Consider the following 19,465-nt stretch of genomic DNA (forward strand, 5'->3'; position numbering starts at 1 on the left):
TAAGGTCCCTCAAAGCTCCCATTTTAATGCTCAATTCTGGGAGCAAACCACCAAATACTGTTTCAAACATCTTTTTGACATTTCATTTTTTGTTTTGACTGCGACCTAATTTGGCATGGGCACTAATCGCAGCGATATTTAAGTGCACTAAAAATAGGTGAAATCCAACTCTTAGCAAGATTCACTCTCACTTTAAGTCTCTGTTGAATTCTCTACCGCAACAGTAAAGCCTAAAACAACAACACACACACATATCTCTGATTTTTATTTTAAAATGACACAGATAAGGGACAGATGTTTAGGGGTAACATGAGGGGGAACTTCTTTACTCAGAGAGTGGTGGCTGTGTGGAATGAGCTTCCAGTGAAGGTGGTGGAGGCAGGTTCGTTTTTATCATTTAAAAATAAATTGGATAGTTATATGGACGGGAAAGGAATGGAGGGTTATGGTCTGAGCGCAGGTATATGGGACTAGGTGAGAATACGTGTTCGGCACAGACTAGAAGGGTCGAGATGGCCTGTTTCCGTGCTGTAATTGTTATATGGTTATATATATGTTGGCCCTTTATAACAATTGACTTTCACTTGGAAGCTGTAACATCATGTTATATAACACAATTGAATTTATTTGTAGCTCTGCCTCCAAGTTTAGTTTTATTGCTAAGGTCCTACCAGCCAGTCAGAATCCTTATTTATTTTTGTCTGGGTTGAAATTGTCATCTCACATGGCTGTTGCTATACTGTTCTTCACAGTTCGTGTGAACATTTTCAGAAGCTGTAAATCTCCACAGGCAACGCTTTAAGTCAGCTTAGATTCACCTTGATAAAAACGGCAGGAGAAGGTTGTAAATATTGGCGTGTTGTGCACTCAGCAGTTTGCTTCTATTATAGTGCGGTGCTATGTCGGAGAAATGTAAAAGGTGGCATAGTGTATTCCTGATTCGGGCATTGTGCCAATCGGTGGCAACGATTCCCATGGATCAGTTGGTGGAAAATAATCAAAGTGTAGTTCAAGCTGCTAAGGCAGTGGTGACACCACAAACCTGCCACTGCCAAACTCCAAGTTATACCAAGGGAGCACATATCATGAAGCTTACAATTATCATTTTTTATGTCTACAAGTTAAGGGGCTGTCCCACTGTGGCGACCTAATGTGCGAGTTTAGAAGAGTTTGCCCTCGACTCAAACTCACAGCATGGTAGACACAAGGTCTTAGGAGGTCCTATGAGGTCACTGGAACTCTCCTTCATGCTCGAGGGAAGTTCCCGAATACTCGCGGCCTCAGCTAGGTAGCAAAAAAAATTCAGCATATTGAAAATCTTTCAGCGAGTAAAATTTGGTCGGCGTTGTTCTTTTCAACTCGTAGTGCAGTGGAGTTGTGTCGCTATTTAGTTACAGGCAGTTGAGGGCAGCCATAGGCAATCTCCTGTGCTGACCAGGCATTTTGATTGGCTCATTGGAGTTTTAAGGACCAGGGAAAACCGACCGGTAGGTAAAATGCCCGTTAAACTTTATTAAACTTCTTAAAAGTGTCTCCACTCCTTCTCCCCCCCTTCTCCCCCCCTTTCTCTCGCCTTCTCCCCCCCTTTCTCTCCCCTTCTCCCCCCCCCTTCCCCCCCCCCTTCTCCCCCCCCCCCCCCGCACTCTCTAAAGACTTACCGTACACCGTGGCAGCCGTCTTAACCTTCCTCTTCATCGTGGGTGTGTATTTCAGACAGCGCTCCCCCACTTTCACTGGCCCCCGTCTTTGCGATGTGTTTGTGTGTGTGTGTGTGTGTGTGTGTGTGTGTGTGTGTGTGTGTGTGTGTGTGTGTGTGTGTGCGTGTGAGCATGTGTGCGTGTGTGCGTGTGTGCGTGTGTGCGTGTGTGCGTGTGTGTGTGTGTGTGTGTGTGCGGTCGGTCGATCCAGCTCGCGGTTTCAACGCTGACGGTCGATCCAGTTCGAGGTTTTCAAGGCGAGTGCTCTCGAGCTTGAAGGTCGAAGACACTCTTCTTACCTCGCGGATTAGGTCGCCGCAGTGGGACAGCCCCTTTAGCTCCTGGTATCATCGGGAGTTGATGATTGATTTTAACAGGTAGCCTGAGTTTGGTTTGGGATGTTATATAATATCTTACAAATGGGTAAAGCAAGTGGAGTTGGAAGACAAAGCAGCTCCAACAAGTCATCAATGATGTAGAAACAGGGAACTGCAGATGCTGGTTTACACCAAAGGACACAAAGTGCTGGAGTAACTCAGTGGGTCAGGCAGCGTCTTTGGAGAACATGGGATAGGTGACATTTCAAGTTCAAGTTCAAGTTCAAGTGAGTTTATTGTCATGTGTCCCTGATAGGACAATGAAATTCTTGCTTTGCTTCAGCACACAGAGCATAGTAGGCATTTACTACTATGGCCACTACTGCAGTGTTCTTCACAGTAAAGGCCTCACATGGCCATTACTGCAGTGTTCTTCACAGTTAGTGTGAACATTTGGAAGTAACTTCTCTTTTGTTTCTGCAGGGTGTCGTGAGGTCTGAAGAAGGGTCCCAACCCAAAATGTCACCTATCCATTGATAGACACAAAATGCTGGAGTAACTCAGCAGGACAGGCAACATCTCTGGATAGAAGGAATTCGGGTCAAGAACCTTCTTCAGACTTATTCATGTTAACCAGACTTATCCAGACTTATCCAGACATACCCATCACCTATCCATGTTCACCAGAGATGCTGCCTGACCCACTGAATATTTCAGCACGTCCAATTCATCAATAATGCCTTCCTTGTGGATCCCAGGACTGCCCTTTGTGACCCCTAACCTCTCCTGCTAACTCTTGACAGTTTTCATCAACACTTGCCTGCCATATTGGCAACACGGGTAGACTCGTTAAAAAAATATAATCATAACTCTATCCATGTAACAGGTCCCCAATTTGTATCTGAAAATGGCCTTTCACCCATACTGGTCAATTTTTTTAACACACTTACCTGGAAACATTTTAGAGTGCAAACTGCAACTTGCACATGCACAGTTCATGAGGTCAGTTGTGTATGCACTATACAATTGGAAGCTTTCGACTGAAAGACCCAAGATTGGATCATTTAAAATTGAGTTGTGCAGAGATTTCCTTCCTCAGAGAGTGGTGGAACCCTGGAATTATCTGCCCTGGAGGGTGGTAAAGATCAGACCATTCAATATATCTGAAGCTGGAAATGGACAAATATTTGAAAGATCAGGGGATTGGGGGAGCTATGTGGATGAGTTTAAATTCCATTTGGAATATTTTGGAGGACCAAGAAACCAAGAAGCAAGATGAGGTTTATCCACCCCTTCTCCACTCTCTCTGCAACCTCAACTTTGTTTTCTCACTTTCCAGGTTCCATTGGAGGGGCTTTGATTTGAAAAGTTAACTAATTATCTCAGCACATATACTGTCTGACCTGCTGAGTGTTTACTAGTAACTTACTGACCCCACCTTTGACAGTTTCACCCTCACCTGACATGATGCTAGTCTCAAATATTCCAAACCTCTCCTACACACTATCAAACCTTAAAACCAAACCCTACCATTTCCTTAATGGTCAATGTCAAATTCAGTTGATAATGCACCTGCACAGACCCACATGATGTTGTGTTCAAGAAGGAACTGCAGATGCTGGAAGACCCACATGATTTTGTGTTGCTTTAAAAATGTGACTGTCAGCTGTCAACCACACACACATGCACACACACACACACACACACACACACACACACACACACACACACACACACACACACACACACACACACACACACACACACACACACACACACACAGCCACACACACACACACACACACACACACACACACACACACATACACACACACACACACACACACACACACACGTACACACACGTACACACACACACACACACACACACACACACACACACACACACACACACACACACACACACACACACACACACACACAAAATGTGACTTGTATAAGACATGGTGCCATGGTGACAATTGATGCATAATATTTAAAGCAAATACGTGTAGTGAATCATTGTAAGGTATTGTTGCAGGATGATGATTAATGATTACATTTGAACCAGGGTCTTCAAGGTAGCAAGGAAACAACATAAATCTAGTCCTGTGCATAATATGTTGGTTCCAGAGAAACATTTTCAGACACAACTAAATAATTTGGCAAGATAAGTTCTCCAAACTGCAGCATATTTTGCATCCTTATTTAGGATACTCTTCCAGATTAGAGGCTAAGCCAAAAGTTGATGGAGATGCAGAATGCATGGGCTCGGGAGATGAGAAGTATCCAGCAGGAACTCTGTGAAATAAAGATGAAAGCAGTGAAAAATATATAATCTGCTTGTAAACTGGTAAATATTTAACTATATGGGATGATGTTAGATATTTATTAGAATGTAAATTCAAGGTGCAATATGAATTCTATCTCTCAGACCTTGTCTGCACAGGTTTGCTGAATTGGGGAAAAATAAGTTGATATTTGTATTGTTTTTCAAAATATATGTTTTTGAGGGAAATGGAGTGAATGCATCTAAGAAAGAGTTGGAGTAGAAAGGAATGGAATGAGAAGGTCTGTTGAACTGAAAGGAAAGGAGACCTTTTGCCCTTGCACAGACTAACAGGTCTGAATGGCCTGTACTTGCAGTTCTATGAATTCTATTAAGTCAATACAAAGAAGGATCTTCAATTATATTGAGCCTTTCACAATGGCAGATCCCCACAATCTCCTTTCTGCTCCTCTCAGGTCATAGATTAAGTTATACAGCATGGAAACAGCTATTTCATTCCAACTTGCCCATGCCAACCAAGATGCCCTATCTACTTTAGATCCACCAGCATACGTTTATCCCATTAAACATTTCCTATCCATGTACCTGTCCAAATGTCTTTTAAATGTTGTTATAGTAACTATGTAACCATATAACAATTACAGCACGGAAACAGGCCAACTCGGCCCTTCTAGTCCATGCCAAACACTTATTCTCCCCTGCCTCAACAACTTCCTCTGGCAGCTCCTTTCAGAAGGTGCTGGGTGAGGAGGTGTTTTTGTCAAGGTCCTTTCGTTGTATGGGGATGAGAGTGTTGCCTTACCAAGATAGTTTGGATCTGTATTCTTGAGGGGTGACCTTACTGAGACATATAAGACCCTGAGGGAGCATGACAGGATAGAAATTGAAATGTTTTCACCAGTGGAACACTTTCGAGCGAGGGAACGTAGCTACAAGAGTAAAGGTTAGTCATTTTACATAGAAACATAGAAATTAGGTGCAGGAGTAGGCCATTCGGCCCTTCGAGCCAGCACCACCATTCAATATGATCATGGCTGATCATCCAACTCAGTATCCTGTACCTGCCTTCTCTCCATACCCCCTGATCCCTTTAGCCACAAGGGCCACATCTAACTCACTCTTAAATATAGCCAATGAACTGGCCTCAACTACCTTCTGGGGCAGAGAATTCCAGAGATTCACCACTCTCTGTGTGAATTTTTTTTTTCTCATCCCGGTCCTAAAAGATTTCCCCCTTATCCTTAAACTGTGAATCGAGGTGCGTATAAATTTATTTTAACAGTGTGGTGAATCCCAGGAATTGTCTGCCCCAGGAGGCTCAGATCATTGACAGTATTTAAGGTGGAGGTAGTTTTTAATTTATAAGATCGAGGACTTGATGGCACCAAAAAGTCCAGAATTGATCAGCCTTGATCATATTGAATTGCAGTGCAGGCATAGACACCTACTTCTATGTTCTTTTGTATTCTTAAATAAAATTACTTGAGCTGAATTAGTTGGAAGCTGCAGCACAACCGCAGGACATTTGGCCCAACCACTCCATGTTAGCCCTTATGCCTCACGCAACCCCCCTCCTAGTTGTCTTCATCATTCTCTATCTTTCTCCCTTATGTGATTGTCCAGCTTCTCCTTAATTCGTCTCTGATATTCATTCAACCACTCATTTTGGGAAGGAATCTACATTCTCATTCTTGGTTTTAATTGCATGTAATGCAACTTGCAGCTCCTTCCCTGATATAGACAGCAGGTGGCGCTCAGAGATGGTGTGTCAGCAAACGAGCTACCTTTGCAGATGAAACATCGCAACAGACCAGCCTACTAATTGTATATTATGACCATTAACCAAAATAACAGGCCACCAGTAGGGGAAACACTTCAGGCCTCTGGCCAAAAATCTTTTCACCCAGTAAATCTCTTTTCACTCATTGAGTGATGGATATATAGAACGAGCTGCCAAAGGCTGTAGTTGAGGTAGGTACTATAACAACATTTAAAATCCAGTTGGACAAGTGCATGCATAGGAAAGGTTTAGTGGGATATGGGCCAATATACTTCCGGAGGAGGCGCTGTCCTGAACGGCTGCCTGTCCTGCAGCTGTCCATTTTCTTCCCTTCTTTTTTTATTATTTTTAGTTTGTTAAGTGTACAGTCAGGGGGTCTAAATCTTTTATGTGTGAGGGGTGGTGGGGGGGAAGTGGGAAACTGTTTTTCTAAGTCCCTACCTGGTCGGAGGGGCTGCCTTCCTCCGAGCAGCGTCTTCGACCTGTCCTCGCGGCCTATCAGCGGGTCCTGGAGCGACGTTTCCCTGAGGGGACCTGGCCAGAACATCGGCGTTGGCGGCGGCGCAGAACATCGGCTTTGAAGGGTTTTGGCCCGAAACGTCGCCTATTTCCTTCGCTCCATAGATGCTGCTGCACCCGCTGAGTTTCTCCAGCATTTTTGTCTACCTTCGGGATTATGTTTCCTGCCTCTAGCGTGTCCAAACCCTTAACAATCTTATATGTTTCAATAAGATCCCCTCTCACCCTTCTAAACTCCAGAGTGTATAAGCCCAGCTGCTCCATTCTCTCAGCATATGACAGTCCTGCCATTCCGGGAATTAACCTTGTAAACCTACGCTGCACCCCATCAAGAATGTCTTTCCTCAAATTAGGGGACCAAAACTGCACACAATACTCCAGGTGTGGTCTCACTAGGGCCCTGTACAGCTGCAGAAGGACCTCTTTGCTCCTATGTTCGAGTCCTCTTGTTATAAAAGCCAACATGCCATTCGCTTTCTTCGCTGCCTGCTGTACCTGCATGCTTACTTTCATAGACTGATGAACAAGGACCCCCAGATCCCGTTGTACTTCCCCTTTTCCCAACTTGACACCATTTAGATAGTATAGCCCGTTATATTGTGGGTGGGATTTATGACATGTTTTTGGGCGTGTTTGGAGCTAAGATGCTTGTGCGGAAGTTTCGTTTTTAGATTAGTTTGGGGAGACAATGGGGAAGTTTAAACCTTCGACCATGCGAACCACATGCCAGATCATGCCAGTGTTACGGAGACACGAGGAGTTTTCTAATGTTTAAAGTAATAAGCTGGAGATCGATGCAGATTGTAGTAACGAGTCGAAGGAAACTTGAATGTATCTTACTGTTTTCTATCAGCAATAAAGCATTTATTCATCAAAATACTGTGTTTTTAAGCCATATCTGTGAAGAAGCTCTGAAGGTCTCGGTGAGTGAGCTCGCTTGCGTTTTGAAGACACCCCCTTCAACCATTCTCATCCATTTAGCGGCTAGGGTGCTAATTACCCTAGCCGCTAAGGAACATTGCTCCCGATGTTGGGGAAGTCCAGGACAAGGGGTCACAGCTTAAGGATAAGGGGGAAATCCTTTAAAACTGAGATGAGAAGAACTTTTTTCACACAGAGAGTGGTGAATCTCTGGAACTCTCTGCCACAGAGGGTAGTCGAGGCCAGTTCATTGGCTATATTTAAGAGGGAGTTAGATGTGGCCCTTGTGGCTAAGGGGATCAGAGGGTATGGAGAGAAGGCAGGTACGGGATACTGAGTTGGATGATCAGCCATGATCATATTGAATGGCGGTGCAGGCTCGAAGGGCCGAATGGCCTACTCCTGCACCTAATTTCTACGTTTCTATGTTTCTATGTTTCTACCTGATAGATATGAAAATCTGCCACTACAGATGACACAATAGTAGTACGCAGGAGCTCGAACAAGACGAGATGGAGAACAGGAAGGAGATGGAGAGCTAAGTAACATGGTGTTAAGATATCAATGTTACCTCAATGTCAGCAAAATGAAGGAACCAGTCATTGACTTCAAGAATGTGGGGTGGAGTACACATCCTAGTTTCCATCAATGGCACTGAAGTGGAAACTAATTCCTTCCAACCAGATTAGAAACTAATTCCTTCCAAGATGTAAATATCACCAATTATTTGTCCTGGTCCAGTCACACTGATGCTATAGGCCAAGAAAGCACATTAATGCCTCTTCTTCCTCAAGAGACTAAGGAAGTTTGGCACATCTTACCGCTTTCTATAGATGAGCCATGCGATGCATCCAGCCTGATTTGGCAACTGCTCCGCCCAAAACTGCAAGAAAGTTTCGAGAGTTGTGGACACACCCCCATCGATTACGCAAACCAGCCTCCCTCCATAGACTCCATAAATTCTCACGCTGCCTTGATAAAGCAGCCAACATAATCACACATCACTCACATCCCAGTCATTCCCTTTTCTCCCCTCTCCAGTCTGGCAGAAGGTACAAAAGCTTGAAAGCATGTGCCATCAGATTCAAGGGCATTTTCTTCCCTGCTATTATCAGACTCTTGAATGGACCTGTTATAATCTGAGGATGTATTCTCAATCCCCCTATCTACCTTGTGGTGGCCATTGAACTTATTCTTTTATCTGTCCTTTCTCCGTAACTGTAACATTGTATTCTTCATGGTTCGATTGTATTCATACATCCAAAACAAAGCTTTTCACTGTAGCTCAGTACAGTAAATATTTTCTATCCACATAATTCTATAGCTTCTGATGCATTTATAACAGGGGCCACAGTGAATAGTCAACAGAAATAGTCAACGGGCAAGGCTCAGTTAAATGCTATCTAATTTGTAATAGTTTATATCTGTTTGTGAAGCTTGAAGGGAGTACTTCGCCTCTGTTCATACACAATATGTCTGCTTTATTAACCATTTAAAAAACCCTTCAAGGCATCAAGGGCAGTATTTTTAAAACCAGTAGTCTTTAGCCTCAAGAAGGACAAAGGTGACAGGTGCAACACCGATGGTGCAGCAGATGGTGCCGCTCCAGGCACCCAGGATCAATACTGACCTCAGGTACTATCTATATGGAGTTTGTGTGTTGTCCCTTTGACATTTTGATTCCTATGGGTGGTCCTGTTTCTGCCCACAACCCAAAGAAGTGCAGGTCGGTACATTGGTTGACACCTGTAAATAGTTCCAAGTGTGTGGGGGAGTTGATGGGAATGTGGGAAGAAGAAAAATGGGATTAGTACCTGGATGCTTGGAGTCAATGGACCTGTTTCTGTGCTGTACAATGATCTGACCCTGTAAGTAGCTCACTCAGCTTAGAAACTAATTCCTTCCAACCAGATGTGTACATAGCAAAAACAGTCGTGGTTAAGGCAGGAACAAATTGGACCTGAATGTAATGGAGCCTTAAAGCCTTTGGAATGTACTTACTTATTTATGTTCATTGTAAAACATGCTTGTGATGTGGTGCTCATCAAATTTGAATGACAGTGCAACAGGAAATAAAAGCTGGCCTTCTTTAAGATCCAAACTGTTACAATAGGAAACCAGCTCACTCAGACTTCAAAGGGAAACTTAAGCCATGTAGAGATTGTAAGACATGATGGGAAACCAGCTTCCTCCAGCCTCAGCTTTTTACAATTTAACTAAGAGAAAGGTTCCGAATGCTCGATTGATTAAAAACTTATTGATACACAAAGATATTGTAGGGAAAAAAAATTTGATTAAAAAATGCACGTTGGAAATCTGAAACAAATACAGAAAAGACTGGAAATAATCAGCGAGTCTGTGGAAAGGGAAATAGCTTTGAGTTTGGGATGCTTCTTAGAATAGGAAAAGTGAGAGATACAAGTTAGTTTTCGGTAAGAGAAGGTAGGAGAGGAATGGGTAGAACAAAGGTAATGTCTCTGAAAGAATGAAAACATGTGGTTTTATGGAGGCAATTACCTGTACATGACCTTCTTGATCTGTGTAATGTGTTGTGCAAGTTATAGCCATGGGAATGCCCAGAAGGGACAAAATGAATAGAATATGGAAAAACTGACCCAACACAATACTTGGCAGAAATAGTCAGTTTGGATACAGAGAGAAAGAAAGTGAGAGTTACGTAAAGTTGGAAAACCTGTTGCTTAGCACAGAATGCTGCAACATGTTTAGTTTAGTTTAGTTTAGAGTAATGCCCCTGTCCCACTTAGGAAACCTGAACGGAAACCTTTGGAGACTTTGCGCCCCACCCAAGCTTTCCGTGCGGTTCCCGGATGTTGCAGGTGGTTGCCGGAGGTTGCAGGTAGTGGAAGCAGGTAGGGAGACTGACAAAAAACCTCCGGGAACCGCACGGAAACCTTGGGTGGGGCACAAAGTATCCAGAGGTTTCCGTTCCGGTTTCCTAAGTGGGACAGGGGCATTACAGCGCGGAAACAGATCATTTGGCCCACCGAATCCACACCGACCAGCGATCCCCGAGTCCACAACGACCAGCGATTTATACATTTATACCAAGCCAATTGACCTACAAACCTGTACATCTTTGGAGTGTGGGAGGAAACCGAAGATATCGGAGAAAACCCGAACAGGACACAGGGAAAATGTACCAACTCTATACAGACAAGCACCCATACAGGATCAAACCCGGGTCTCTGGCAGTGTAAGGCAGTAGTTCTACTGCTACGCCACCATGCTGCCCTGTCTAGGCAGAAGATAAGGTGATGTCCCTCAGATTTGTGTTGAGCCTTGAGTAATAACAAAACTGTGAACACTACACCCGGTTATATCTCAAGGTCACTGGAACTCTGAGGCAGCATCTCTATCAGTTGCATCAATATGATTTTCTGGAATCATGTTTACCACTAACAGTTATAAAAATGCAGGTAGAAACGAAAGGCATTCTGCCAATGAAATATTCTCAACACCCATAACATGCATTTTAACAGAGACTTTAACAAACAAAAACATCTTGAGGCACTTCACATGAGTGTTATCAAACAGAATTTGATGTTGAACAACATTAGGGGATATCAAGGCAGGAGATCTGGTCTTTCTCTGTAGCTTTCCCCCCCAGCTCTCCCCTTCTCTCCTCTCACCTCTCTCCCTTCCCCTCTCCTCCTCTCCATTTCCCTGGTCTCTCCCCCTCTCTCACATTCAATGAGTCTCTTTAGCGATTCTCAACTTCCAGTGCTCAAGTGAACTGCAAGACTGCAGCCGTCGAAACAGGGCGTGAGCTTGACTTTTTGCATGGACTCCTGAGATTAAGTGATTAATTTTATGGGTAATTTAACGATTTTAGTGTAAATTATTTAATTACATACTTATAACACTTTTAAGGTCAATTAGGTGACTGTGACATCAGTCAAAATCAAATTTAATGGCCTGTTTTTCATAGGGGGACAGAGTAAACCTCTCATTATAAATAAAATTAGAGGAAACTTAATGAAGTGAATCAAAATGTTATCAGCGGTATTCACTGCTGCTCCAGATCCTTCAGTGCACAGATAGATGGTGCACATCATGTATTTTCTCCCCAGGAACACCACAAACCCAGAAGTCTGGCCTCATAATTGTGAGATGTGAGTTCAAATCCTATGGTGAATGTTAACAATCTAATGATTAGTCTTTGCAATGATGACTGTGAAACTATTGGATTGTTTTAAAAACCCATCTATTTAGTTAATGTCCCTCAGAGGAAGGAGTCTACCAGTCTTATCCAGTTTGGTTATGTGATAGCAAATCTTTTAAATTTCAGATTTCTTTACAAGCCATACGGCAACCTACTTATTTATAGGCAACTTATTCTCTCTCAAATGCACATCAATGTCACTCTAATTCCCCTACCGCCCACTTGCGTATGGGTAATTTACAATGGCCAATTAATCCTGTTTTTGGGACATGGAAAGAAATTGAAGCATCTGGAAGGAGAATTTGCAAAGTCCACATAGTCAATCATAGAGGCTAGGAATAAATCCAGGAGACTGAGTTTAAGGCTCAGTTGCACTACCTGTAGTGCCACTGTTGCTGCTCTGATCTGGTTGCCTTTAACTGTCCACCTGCCAAAATATGACACACAGCCGGTTAACATTCACCGCTCATGCCTTGACCGTGTATTCTGTGCAATATGGAGCCGCATCAAAAATTAGTCATAGACTCATGGAGTATACAGCATGGAAACAGGCCCTTCAGCCCAAGTCATTCATGCCGATAATGTTGCTTAGCCGAGCCAATCTCTTCTGTCTGCATTTGGCCCAAATTCCTCTTAAACTTTCCTATCCCTGATCTTGTCTAATTGTCTTTTAGATGTAATTGAACTTGCCTCTGCCTCTTCCTTTGGATGCTCGTTCCACACATCTACCACCTTCTGTGTGAAATAATTGCCTCTCTGATCCCCTTTAAATCTTTCCCATGTCACCTTGAATTTATGCTATAAGGTCATCCCCTAGCCTCCTATGCTCCAGGAAAAAAGTCCCAGTCTATCCTGCCTCTCCTTATAATTCAAGCCCACCAATCCCATTAACATCCTGTGAAACATTTTCACACCGTTTCCAGCTTAGTTGCATCCTTCCTACAACTTGGTGACCAGAACTGCACACAATACTCCAAGTACAGTTTCACCAACATCTTATTATTTTAGTCCGGTGACTAATTTAATTTAAAGGCTATTAACTAATTGTTTTTCTGCAGTAGGTCTCAAATTTTTGCAGTTCAGTAGAAAACATGCATCAATTTACATGGTACTTTGCATATTTCATGCATATAATACCATGTGCTGATTTTCAAGTTTGTGACCTCTGTTCAGCTATGTGACCTGGGGGCCTATATCAAGCTGAAGAAGGGTCTCGACTCAAAATGTCACCTATTTGTATTCTCCGGAGATGCTGCCTAATCTGTTGAGTTGCTCCAGCATTTTGTGTCTATCAATGGATAGGTGACATTTTGGGTTGGGACCCTTCTTCAGACCTTTGGTATAAACCAGCATCTGAAGTTCCTTCCTACACATCCTGTGATGTTTTATTCTATCTACTACGCCTCTTCCTTTGCCCTTTCCCCAATCACATGTCTATTTCTTCATGTATTCTTTCCCAGGCAACACCTTGATGATTCTGCTCTCCACTCTCTCCAGTGCAACTAGATCTGAAGCCATTGTGGATTCCGTTCATGTAGTTTCTGCGTTTTGTTTCAGATCTGACGCAGTACTTGTGACAAACCAGCAGTAACTTTCAATCTTCAGCACCAGTCGTGGGCAGAATTGAGACTGGTTTCACTTGTTACCACCTGGCCTGGAGTGGATATTTGTCATACACCCAAGCTGGAGTTGGAATCATAACAAATAAGCAAAAATCAAGAATTGCGTAGCAAAAGGATTTGAGTATAGGAGCAGGGAGGTTCTACTGCAGTTGTACTGGGTCTTGGTGAGACCACACCTGGAGTATTGCGTACAGTTTTGGTCTCCTAATCTGAGGAAAGACATTCTTGCCATAGAGGGAGTACAGAGAAGGTTCACCAGACCTATTCCTGGGATGGCAGGACTTTCATATGAAGAAAGACTAGATAGACTCGGTTTGTACTCGCTAGAATTTAGAAGATTGAGGGGGGATCTTATAGAAACTTACAAAATTCTTAAGGGGTTGGACAGGCTAGATGCAGGAAGGTTGTTTCCGATGTTGGGGAAGTCCAGAACTAGGGGTCACAGTTTAAGGATAAGAGGGAAGTATTTTAGGACCGAGATGAGAAAATCATTTTTTACACAGAGAGTGGTGAATCTGTGGAATTCTCTGCCACAGAAGGTAGTTGAGGCCAGTTCATTGGCTATATTTAAGAGGGAGTTAGATGTGGCCCTTGTGGCTAAAGGGATCAGGGGGTATGGAGAGAAGGCAGGTACAGGATACTGAGTTGGATGATCAGCCATGATCATATCGAATGGCGGTGCAGGCTCGAAGGGCCGAATGGCCTACTCCTGCACCTATTTTCTATGTTTCTATGTTTCTAAGAAGGGTTTGCAGCATATTGTTGGCTTGCCAAACAGGGGGCAAAGATGAACTTGCATTTTTATTCCATCAGTCACAATCTTGGGATGGCTTTGAAGCTAATCAAGCTGTTATGGAGGCATACGAGATTGCAGATACCGGAATTTGGAGGATCTGCTGGAGGAACGTTTCCTCCACAAATAGGATACTCGATCCACTGAGTGCCTCCAGCATGTTGTTTTTTTAAGCACTGTAAAGCTCCAGGAAGAGTGGCAGAGAATTTGCACAGACGTCTCAAAAACAGCCATGAATGATGAATGACCAGATCATCTGTATTGAAAGCTATGATCGTCTTTCCCTTCCACTCACAAACTTTCTTCCTAATGACATTTCTTACCACTTCAGTAAAAATAAATATTCTGGGAATGTGCAGGAGCCATGGAGCATCTGTGAAGAGAGAGTTAATATTACAGGTTGACCTGTTATCAGAACTTTTATATCCAGCTGGGAGGCTGGATGGGTTCTGGGATAAAATAATCAAAAGTTTATGGTTATTGTTTTTTTTATCTCCTCACCACATCATTTTGAGGGAAAGGACTGCTCCATCGGATCTGGATTGTCATTATGTGTGAGAGGATAATCCTCCAAATTCCAACTCTCAAAAGACAATCGTAAAAAAAAATTGGGTGGATCTGATAGAATTGGAGGTGTTGGCTGGCAGATTGTACCTGATCTCTGGGTCTGTGGCCAACTTTCTTCGAGAAATGTATAAGGGCCAACAGAGTTCAACCAATTCCAATGGGAAAAAATGTTTGCCTTTCAGGGAGTGCTCACTGTCAGAGGTACCAGCTGAAACATCCAGTCAAGATCTATCTTTTCACCTGCATTCATACAAGAGATTCCAACACGGTTTTAACCCCTCAAGCTGGACTGGCTGGTGACTGGCTGCCGTTCCAGATCAGCTCGCGTCCCAGGGACTGGCCGCAGTTCTCAGGTCGGCTCGCCTGCCCCGACCCTGCAAAAACGAATTGAAAAAAAAAACGCGGTTGTTCGGGTTACGGGCCGAAAACCGTATATTGCATATTGGGAACAGTTTGCAAAAGATCTAAACACACTACTGAGGACTCCTCGTATTTATACTTAATTAATAATCCATGGCCATTCCGAAACCCCCCCCCCCCCCCCAGGTTTTACAACCGATTCACCTGGTTAGTTCCATCTCCGGCTGCTTCATGTTGTTGGCGGCTGCACATCCAACCACGAAAGAGAAGAGGCGCGACGTCACTCACAGCCGCCAACTGACGCGCTTCCCCGGACCGCACAGATCCCTGGCACGCGGCGCTAAGGGACAAATTGCACAGGGACAAACTGAACTCAGCGTGAGAACTCGGTCGTGAGCGTGAGGGCATGAGAAATTGCTCCAGGGCGTGAGTCTCACGCCGAAAGCGTGAGAGTTGGCAGCCCTGATAAATGTAACTTGAACTTGAACTTGTTGGTCGGTGAATAAAAACAATCTTTGGATCTCTGACCATATCTCCTTGATTAATGTGTATGCACCAATATATGTTGACTAATTCTATTAACAAGGACAAGTGATCGAGTTAGTGATTTTGGTTTTCAATACTCTGGGCAAAATCCATTTCTCAATGCCTGATATAAAATTATCCTCCTAGGTCTTCTTCCAGCAGTTTTGCTGGTGTGCAGCAACAGTTGATATAGCAATGTGCATAGAATAATTCATCATGCACAGTGTTTTAAGACTTTTGACATGATAAGCACAAATGCAAACCTTGTGTTTTCATAAGCCCAGTGTATAAATAATAATGGAGCAAGCTCAACTGGTTCAGTTTAGAAACTGAATTCACCACAGATTTAATGAGCAAATTTGTCAAGGCAAATACTCCTTGAGACATGGAACTGATTGAAAAATAGTTTTCTAAGTGGCTGCAGATGTTGATTTGTGGGTGGAAGCCTCATAAGTCTCCCTTGAATCATTTGTTGTTTTTACTTTGTTGTTTTGGGGGCTGTACTGTACATTGATAGCAGTAGCAGAAAAATCCTTTATTGTTTTCGTCGATTTTACTGAGGGGCCATCCTGTTATTGCAATGCACTGAAATAAATTGTTTATAAAAGGCATCTTGTCGGGGATTTTGCATTCTAGCTTGTTTGGACCTCAGACATCTTTTTGTGGAAAGTTAAGAAATGCAATGCAGGCTGATGAATTCTGCAGAAGTAATTTAGCATTCATTAAGTTTAAGGAGGCAGGTTTGGATTACAGAAAAACTGTTCCACAGGAAGCCAGTGTACATTACACTTTTGGCATTTACATATTTTGGGCCTTATATACTTCAATAAAATCTCCTCTTATTCTTTTGGACTCTAATGCGTATTGGCCAAGTAGCTATATCATTTAGGAGAGTCCGGACCTCAGGGGCTCAGAATGGGCACTGGGTGAGGTAGCACTGTCATCTTGTGGGCAACGACAATTTGGGAGCACAAAGGGCAGTTCGGACCCATTAGAAATCCACAGCAATGTTTTGGAGTTGGAAGGTCTTGGTAAGATAATAAAGAGATCTATCTTTAACTCAATCCACAGCCAGATAAATTGTCTCCTGTTAAAATTAAACAGAAACTGGCCTCACCTATGTTATGGAAATGTGTCTGCTTGAGCCACCTACGCCGCTGATCATGAGTCTTTCCTCTACAGTGGTTATGTGGGAGTACCATGTGTTTATTTTTGAAATTTTCTCCTCAGTGGATTGCAACCTGTACTTACACCTTGAAATGTGTTTTAAAAGAGTCCTGTTATAAAGAGGAACTAAATCTCCCACCACTGAATATTCTGCTTCTGTTAATTGAGCATAAATGATGGGTTGAATTACACAAAATTAAGATTTCTTAACACCTCGAAGATGCTAAAGATGCTAAAAAGGGCATTTTTCATAGTTTGTTCTGCTGCAAATTGTTTCTTTAAAAAAAAAAAATACTGGTATCCTTATGTTATGTCAGCCTTCTCGAGTCTTCAGAGGATATTTCACAATCCCTTGTTCATTGCTCCTTAAACATGACCTTCACTCTTCTCCCAACCTCCCACTGCCCCCTATCTACTGCTCTCTGCCCATTGTCCACTACTCAGTGGCCTCTGGCCTTATATTCCATTGACCATTGGTTCCTGTGCACTTCCTGTTGCCCATTGCTCCCTGACCTCTGCCCCCTGTCCATTGGCCTATGTGCTTTGTCACTGCCCTTTGCCCTCTGTCCATTCCCCTTTAGCCTCAGTCCATTTGCCTCTGCACACTGCCCTATGCTCTCTGTCCACTTCCCTCTATACACTGTGGCGGCATGGTGGCACAGCGTTGTACATTTGTACGTTCGCCTTGTGACCTGGGTAGGTTTTCTCCGGGTGCTCCGGGTTCCTCCCACACTCCAAAAACATGCAGGTTTATAGGTTAATTGGCTTAGGTAAAGATTGTAAGTTGTCCCTGGTGTGTAGGATACTGTAGTGTACGGGGCACAGATCGGCCCAGACTCGGTGGGCCGAAGGCCCTGTTTCTGCGCTGTATCTCTAAACTCCAAGCTAAATTGAACACTTCCTTCTACATCTTTCGCTCTGTCCACTGCTCTACACATTACCCTCTGTCCACTTCCCACTGCCTTTGGTCCACACCCTGCCCCCCCCCCCCCCCCCCCCCCCCCCACACACACACTCAAACTCTCACAGTACAAAATCTCCCCTTGAGCGTATCTTAAATGTTTAGGCGTTATAATGGTGGGGCACCCTCTGAATGCGAGGTGGATACAGATACTGTAATAACTGTAAAAAATATGTTATGTGTATGTATGAAGAGAAATGTTTCAGGAACAGTCGAGGAAGGAGAATATGAGTGTATCTAACTGGATAGATCTATAAGATCAATGATACCGGGACAATGGGCAATAGGGCCTTCATCTGTGCCATGTCGTAGTTTGCGAATAATGTACTCAGGACAATATTTGTCAGCAGTTAGCAATGAAAGAATAATATTTAACAACCTCCTGCGATCATTCACTGGGTTCAGTTTGGCTGTTACAAAATGTCAAATAAAGTTCCTGTTCACTCACCTACTACTTGGCAAGAGATAGTACAAATACGAACCCTTTGGTAAGACTGCAAAATTACTTGTGCTCTCAACCATAGCCTCTGCAATTCTAGCCTCCATGAGAAGTCCACGGAGTTCATATCAAAAGAACAATACTTGGAAGGACCAGTCAATTGTGTCAATAAATGGTACAGAATGTTGTTATTCCACAATAATATCAGCACTGTGCTGAGCTGAGGCTTTGAGGGATAAGGCATTGGTGAGGCCACATTTAGAATATTGTGAGCAGTTTCCCCAACACTTTTCCAACACGGCCTATCACCTTCCAATCCACGGCATTTCAAATACTTATTTAAATCTACGAGTTTATTCCATAGTAGAATTTGTCAATACTTTCCATTTACGAATTTGATAATTTCCTGGTTATACAGTATATGGCCGGTTTAAGCTTTGTTAAGAACCATTTACAAATAAATTAAATGGCTATCTATTTCTATAAAACTGCCTTTGTCCAAAAATTAGAATTTCTTCTAAATAATAGGAAGTGAATCTGAAAATATAAATTGTAATGCAGCTGCAATTTTTTTATCATATCCCACTTTATAAGTACAGTATGTGACGGTTACATTTATCTTTTAATCTCCTTGCGCATTTTGCAAAATTTCGGTAATTCCATTCTCACTTTGTCATCCTAATTCATTGTGGTACAACTACTTCTCAGTTCATAGTTTCAGTTTTAGATCTCGACATGATAGTGCAGGCATATTACTGAGTGACTGATAACCAAAAAGAGTCATAACAAAACAAGCTTGTTTGCACAAAAAACATGGTGTCAATGCTTTGCACAGAAGGGAAAGGACTTGTACAAGGCACTCTGCAATAGAAAATCCATTTAACTGGATCGGGGCATTCCAGGACTTCGAGAATGTGGAAGACTTTGGAATTTGGACTTTCCCTTTTTCTTTGTAAATGGCGCCAAAATATGGCAACAGTGCAATTGTGCGTTGTGCAAAAGAATTTCACATTGCTGTGCATACATGACAATAAAGAACCATTGAACACAACTGGGGAAGTGCAATTCAGCTAGGGATGTGTCAAGATTCTGGACCTAAGCCTTTCTCACAAAGTGTCCATTCCAAATAAACCAAGCAGAAGATCCACATCCATAGGATGCTTTCACTACAGCTCTGCAGTTTTTCATTCACATCTGCCTGGTGTGTCCCCCATCTCCAACCCAAAGTCCTTGAACAAGTTGTCACACCCTGGATTATGTGGTTCTGTCTCTTACAGTCATTTAAACTCCAGTCAGGCTTACTCTGCACTGAAGTGACCTGAAC

At 43.0% G+C, this 19,465-nt stretch overlaps 1 long non-coding RNA gene across 1 annotated transcript; it reads right to left on the minus strand.

Moving 5' to 3' along the window:
* Positions 1 to 5,952: 5,952 nt before the first annotated feature.
* On the minus strand, positions 5,953 to 15,516 carry LOC116971702. The gene is made up of 3 exons (XR_004411569.1): positions 15,414 to 15,516; positions 14,895 to 14,897; positions 5,953 to 5,963 (listed from the first exon to the last, which is right to left on the minus strand). It is a non-coding gene; the product is annotated as an uncharacterized LOC116971702 (long non-coding RNA).
* Between the last annotated feature and the right edge of the window lie 3,949 nt (positions 15,517 to 19,465).

The sequence above is a fragment of the Amblyraja radiata genome, chromosome 4, assembly GCF_010909765.2.
Source record: "Amblyraja radiata isolate CabotCenter1 chromosome 4, sAmbRad1.1.pri, whole genome shotgun sequence".
NCBI classification, from domain to species: domain Eukaryota; kingdom Metazoa; phylum Chordata; class Chondrichthyes; order Rajiformes; family Rajidae; genus Amblyraja; species Amblyraja radiata.